The sequence below is a fragment of the Chlorocebus sabaeus genome, chromosome 15, assembly GCF_047675955.1.
Source record: "Chlorocebus sabaeus isolate Y175 chromosome 15, mChlSab1.0.hap1, whole genome shotgun sequence".
In the NCBI taxonomy this organism is placed as follows: domain Eukaryota; kingdom Metazoa; phylum Chordata; class Mammalia; order Primates; family Cercopithecidae; genus Chlorocebus; species Chlorocebus sabaeus.
In genome coordinates this window covers 91,186,945-91,193,249 of record NC_132918.1, presented here as the reverse complement: position 1 = coordinate 91,193,249, position 6,305 = coordinate 91,186,945, and the positions used below count along the sequence as shown (strand labels likewise).

At 45.9% G+C, this 6,305-nt stretch overlaps 1 pseudogene; it reads right to left on the bottom strand.

The window, feature by feature from the left end:
* Window positions 1-3,545: 3,545 nt before the first annotated feature.
* Window positions 3,546-6,286, bottom strand: LOC119625816 (small ribosomal subunit protein uS2 pseudogene; annotated as a pseudogene).
* Between the last annotated feature and the right edge of the window lie 19 nt (window positions 6,287-6,305).

The following is a 6,305-nucleotide window of genomic DNA, read 5'->3' as shown; positions in this document are numbered from 1 at the left end:
GTCGTTTGCATTTTCAGTTTTACCAAGATGTGTCTAGGTAAGGATTTATTTTTACTTACCCTGCTTGGGATGCATTTTTGTTCCTAGACTTCTGATATGTTTTTCACAAGTTCTGAAAATGTCATGGCCATTATCTCTGTGAATATTTTATTTCCCTCATTCTCTCTGTGTTACATTTTTGAGGACCTGGCTACACATATACATGCATCTTCACACACACACATTCTCACTTGTGCTTCCTTTATATTTTTCTTCTGTTTGTCTTTCAGGGTTACAACTTTGGTAGCTTGTTAACTCCCAGTTCCCTAATTGGTATTTTAAGATTTATATGTTTCATTTCAAATGTTTTTTAAATCTATCTGTTCATTCCTGATAATCTCTTGTTGCCTCCTCACACATACATGCAAGCATGTATTTTTTATACATAGATGTGTCTTAACATTTTTATTTGGAAGAAACTTTAGATTTGTGGGAGAATTGTAAAAGTAAGATAGGTAGTACAGATTTCCTTCATGTTAACATCTTATATATCCACAATATATTTACCAAAACTGAGAAATTAACATTGCTATAACATTACTAACTAAACTGAAGACTTTATTTGGATTTCTCCGGTTTTTCCACGAATGCTCAATTCTGTTCCAGGACCCCAGCCAGGACACTGTGATGTTCTCAGTCACCATGACCCCTAAGAGCCCCCTCTTCAATGGTGCACTTTGCAGGGCTCTAAAACACACTTTCAAACCAGCAGAAGGAAAGGGAAAAACGTTAACAAAACATATGGTAAATGGGATATATAAAATAAGATACAAATAAGTCCTAAAGTAACAGTATTTATAACGATAAATAAAATATCAGTAGCTAAATAAAAAGGCAGAAAATATCTAGGCAGAAACTCTTAGTCTTGATACTCAGAACTATGAGCAATATACTTAAAAGGATAGAGAAAGACTGAAAAGAAACAGAGAGAATAATGATATAGCAGGCAAATATGAACCAAAGAAAGAGTAGTGATATTAACAGCTAACAAAACATAATTGAAGGCAAAACCATCATATTATCAAAGAGGGGATATAGCATATGATAAAATGGACACACACACACACACACACACACACACACAATAGTCTTGAAAAAACTATAAGCAACAACTGGCAGAACCGTAGGAAGAAACAGCTCAACAATTGTAGTTGGAGATCTTAATGAAGCCACCTTCTCAGGAAGAGATAGTTCCATAGAAAAAGCAAGCGAAGGCGTAGATGATTAGATTAATTTAGTTCCTAACTTAAGAGTAAAGGTGTATCGGGGCTGGGCGCGGTGGCTCATGCCTGTAATGCCAACACTTTAGGAGGCCAAGGCGGGTGGATCACCTGAGGTCAGAAGTTTCAGAATAGCCTGACCAAGATGGAGAAGCCCTGCCTCTACTAAAAACACCAAAAAATTAGCCGGGCATGGGGGTGGGTGCCTGTAATCCCAGCTACTCCGGAGGCTGAGGCACGAGAATTGCTTGAGCACAGAGGTGGAGGTTGCAGTGAGCCAAGATGGCGCCACCACACTCCAGCCTGGGCAGCAGAACGAGACTCAAAAAAAAAAAAAAAAAAAAAGAGTGCAGGTGTATCAAGAAATGGTGCTACCTGTTTGTCTGTCTCCCAGATATGGAAGCCAGGATGGAATCCTCTATGAATTAGAAACACATACTGAAGAATGAATGGTTTTTAAAACGTAAGTGAACAATAAAGTGAGAAAGAGAATGCAATTTATTAGCACAGGACAGTGTATATTAAAGACACACATACAAAAATATGCATTTGACAAAGATGCAAGGATACACATCAGACACATTGCAATGGATGGCCACGGTGGGGCGAGAGGGAGGTGGGGACAGGAATTGGGCCCAGAGATGAAGGGGGGAAGAGGAATGAAACAGGAGAAGGGCCTTGAGCTGATGCTGGCAATAAACTCTGAACTGAGGTGGATGATGAGCCCAGCCCTGTACACACTGTCCAGTCCCAGGCGTGATTACAATCTTTCCTATCAGCAGAAAGGCTTGTGCCTGTGACCGTAGGTGTCATGTGACCAGGGGGCAGCAGGTTCTCCCTGGAAAATCACAGGCGGGGGCCCGAAGACAGGTCTGGAGGCAGCTGCCGCACATTCCTGCCAGGAGCGCAGCGTCAGCGGCCCTCCCAGCCCAGACAAAGTCCCCTCAAAGTTGGCCTCTCTGTCTTGGGGGAAGCACAGCATACTGGCCACAGCTTAGCTTGAGTTTCTGGATTTCTCAAGCAACAAGCTTGAAATGCCCAAGAGCAAAGTTCTCCAGGCTGGTCCCAAGGCTGGGCGATGTCTGTCTTTCCAGCTCCCTTTCCCATCTCACCTCCTGCTCCCAGAGGAACGTCTGTGTTGGGAGCAAGCAAAGCCCAGGGATGGGCCACAGGAAATCTCAGAGAGTAATGGTCCCGAATGACAACCTTCAGAGCATCAAGGAGTTTTTTTAAAATGTAAAGTTACCTAAGGACCTGGATAGACATTTTTCCAAAGAAGATATTCAAATGGCCAATAAGTACATGACAAGATGCTTAACATCATTAATCACTAAGGAAATGCAAATCCAAACCACAACGAAACACCACTTCACACCCACTAGGATGACTTTTATAAAACAGAAAATAAGTGTTAGGATGTGAAGAAATGGGAACTCTTGTGCCCTGTTGGTAGGAATGTCAAATGGCACCACTACTGTGGAAAACAGTATGATGACTCCCCCCAGATTAAACACAGACTTTCCACAGGATGCAGCAATCCCACTTCTGGGTATATAGACAAAGGACTTGAAAGCAGGGACTCAAACAGAGATGTGTATACTCATGTACATAGCAGCATTGAAAAGATGGAAGCAACTGGCCGGGCGCGGTGGCTCAAGCCTGTAATCCTAGCACTTTGGGAAGCCAAGGCGGATGGATCACGAGGTCAGGAGATGGAGACCATCCTGGCTAACACGGTGAAACCCCGACTCTACTAAAAATACAAAAGAAAACTTAGCCGGGCGTGGTGGGGGCACCTGTAGTCCCAGCTACTCGGGAGGCTGAGGCAGGAGAATGGCGTGAACCCGGGAGGCGGAGCTTGCAGTGAGCTGAGATCCGGCCACTGCACTCCAGCCCGGGCGACAGAGCAAGACTCCGTCTCAAAAAAAAAAAAAAAGATGGAAGCAACCCAAGTGCCCATTGATGGATGAATGCAAACCCAAAATATATAGACTACATATACAGGAATATTATATATGTTATATAATATATAATATTATATAACATATAAATTATATAAAATATATGAATATATAAATATTATAAAATATTATAAAATATTATATATTATGTTTATATAATATATATTTTAAGGCTGTAAAATATTCTTATACAATATAATATGTAGAAATATAACATTATATATTATATATTATTTATATATTATATATTATATATATTATATATTATATTATATATCTACATGTATTGTATAGGAATATTATACAGTCTTAAAAAGGAAGGACATTCTTTTTTTTTTTTAGAAACTGATGTTTATTTTCCATCAACCTTATCTCCATGTTGCTGAAGAGCCCATGCAGGAACAGCTTAGGACCATTCAGTGGTTGCTCCTACCCATTCAGTGGCCTGAAGTCAGTGGTCTGAGCAGTGGGAGCTGCAGACCAGTCTTCTGTGGCAGGCTGAGCGTGCCAGTCTTCAGTAGGGAACTGTTGAATAGGCACAGAGGGCACCTGCACGCCGTCAGGCCAGTCTGCAACCTCAGGCTGAGCAGCCGTGAACTCGGGAGCTGGAGCATCCATTCACCCTGAAATTCCTCCTTGAATTCCACCCTGAAATTGCTCCTTTCAGCAGCAGCCTGCTCTTTTTCAAGCTCTTCAGGATCTCTGTAGAAGTAGAGATCAGGCATGACCTCCCACGCATGTTCGAGGGAAATGGTACCACGCATGCACAGAACTTCCCGAGCCAGCATCCACCACATCTGACCCACTGAGGGAGCTCCCTTGTTGCATGGGATGGCAATGTCCACATCGCACAGAGGAGAATCTGTGTTACGAGCAATGGTGGGTAGGTTAACATAAGATGCCTCCGTGAGAGGCTGTGGTCAGCCCTGGGGTCAGTAACCACCAGAAGCCGTGGCTCCCGGAAGGTTGCCTGGATCTGGTTAGTGAAGGTTCTAGGAGTGAAGCTGCCAGCAATTGGAGTGGCTCCAGTGGCAGCAGCAAACTTCAGCACAGTCCTCTGGCCAGTATTCCTGGAGGACATAACCCTCACATCAGCAGGGTTTTCAACGGCAACAATGGCACGAGCCGCCAGCAGAAGCTTCTCCCAGGTCCTCTTCAGATTTAGGATGTAGATGCCATCACTTTTCCTTTTCTAGATGTACTGTTCCATCTGGAAGTCAAGATTGGTGCCACCTAAGTGGGTTCCTGCTGCAAGGAACTTAAGGACATCCCCCTTCTTCATTTGAAGGACATCAAGGGCTCCAGACATTGTGAAAATTTCCTTTAAGTTACGATGGGAATCCAGAACAACGCCGGATGGACCCCTCTGCAGGTAGCGCAGAAAGGCAAAAGGAATGAAATTCTGATACACGCTACAACATAGATGACACGTGAAGGCTGAGTTTCAAGCAGAATAAGCCAGTCGCTAAAGGACAAATACAGTATGTATATCCCACTTATATGAAGTGCCTAAAAGGACCAAGTTCATAAAGGCAGGAAGTAGAATGGTGGTTGCCAGGGGCTGAGGGGCTGGGGAAATGAGTCTGTGTTTAATGGGTCAGAGTTTCAGTTGGGGATAAAAGGGTTCTGGAGACGGATGGGGGGCAATGACTACACAACAGTGTCAAAGCCACAGAACTGTACACTTACAACGCTGAAAATGGTGTCTTTTATCACAATTTTTAAAAAGTTGCCTAAGAAGAGACTAAGCAAAGCAGATGCATTTCAAAGCAACCCCCACCCCTCTCCTTGGTGAAGTCTCAGACAGAACTTGAAGCTGGAGCAGAAAGAAAGGAAGCCCGGCTCTTAATAAGTTCTTAGCCTCTAATGGAAGTGAAACGGGAGTCGAGTGAGGTCTCACGCGCCTGGAGTCCTGAGGCCGTCCTGGGCGAGGGCGGATCCTGTTGTCTGCTGCTGAGCAGGATCCTGCTCCCCCGTCTTTCTGCAGGGGGCCAGGCCTGGAAACAGGGGTGCATGTGCTTACCCTTGTGTACACGCATCCGTCACATCCACATGGGGACCTGCCCGTGTGTTTAGAATATGTTACACCATTCTCCGTGCCTTAGTATCTGGGCAGGTGGCCCTAGTTTTCCCTTCAAGTCACCCCTTCCTAGCCAGTCCCATGCTCTGCTGCAGGGCCAAAGACCCCTCAGGCAGCAGGGCCAATGGCAGGACAGGCCTTTAGGCAGAATGGCTGTCTGCTCTAGGTTACCCCCAGCAAGAGGGGGCGGGCCTCACGCCCTGACCAAGGCTTAGATGAGCAGCCAGTGTGGGCTGAAGTTTTACTGTGGAATTCTGTCCTCTCAACGATAAGTGCAGTCCCAGCCTGTCTCCAGCTCTGGTGTGGCCAGCACTTTTGTTATCAGTGATGAGCTCTGCTCTGACAAACGCTGACCAGCCTCCTGCTCCTGGGGCCACCTGGCCAGTGTCCTTGAGATGATTGTCAGAACTGGAGCAGACGCGATAAAGGCAATTGCACCTGGACTTTGGTTCGAGTGTCCTGGAGGCTGCAGGCAGGTGGTCCAGCCAGGCCTGTGGCACACAGGCTTCCCAGCCAGGCCTGGTGGAGACTCACCACTACCACCCGCTGGGGCTGGCTGTGCCTGTGTTCAAATCCAAGCGAGTTCCTCAGTTCCTCACTCTCACAGCCTCACCTCCCAGTCCTGTAGAATGGGGATAATGCAGATAGCTCCCCTGTGGGGAGCTGGGAGGGATAAGAGGAGGTCACACCTAAGGTTGGCAATTGATTGTCAAAATGCAACATTCCTGGGAAATCTGGGGCCCTTTTGCTTCCTTTCCAGCCCACGATGGGTGGTCTGGGTTCTAGGAAACAGCAACAGCAAGAGCTGGAAAGGGAGGAAAGGAAGAGAGAAAGCAGAGTGAATGAGTGCGGGTTGGGCATGAGCTCACCCCAGTGGCACTAAGCCTGGTGCCCAGAGCCTGGTATTGGGAAAGCCAGCTTCTTCTTCCTCCCAGAGGTACCAAAACTAGCACCAGAGAGAACTCTGAGCCTGTCTGGCTGCAGGTAAGACCCGTCCTTCACCTC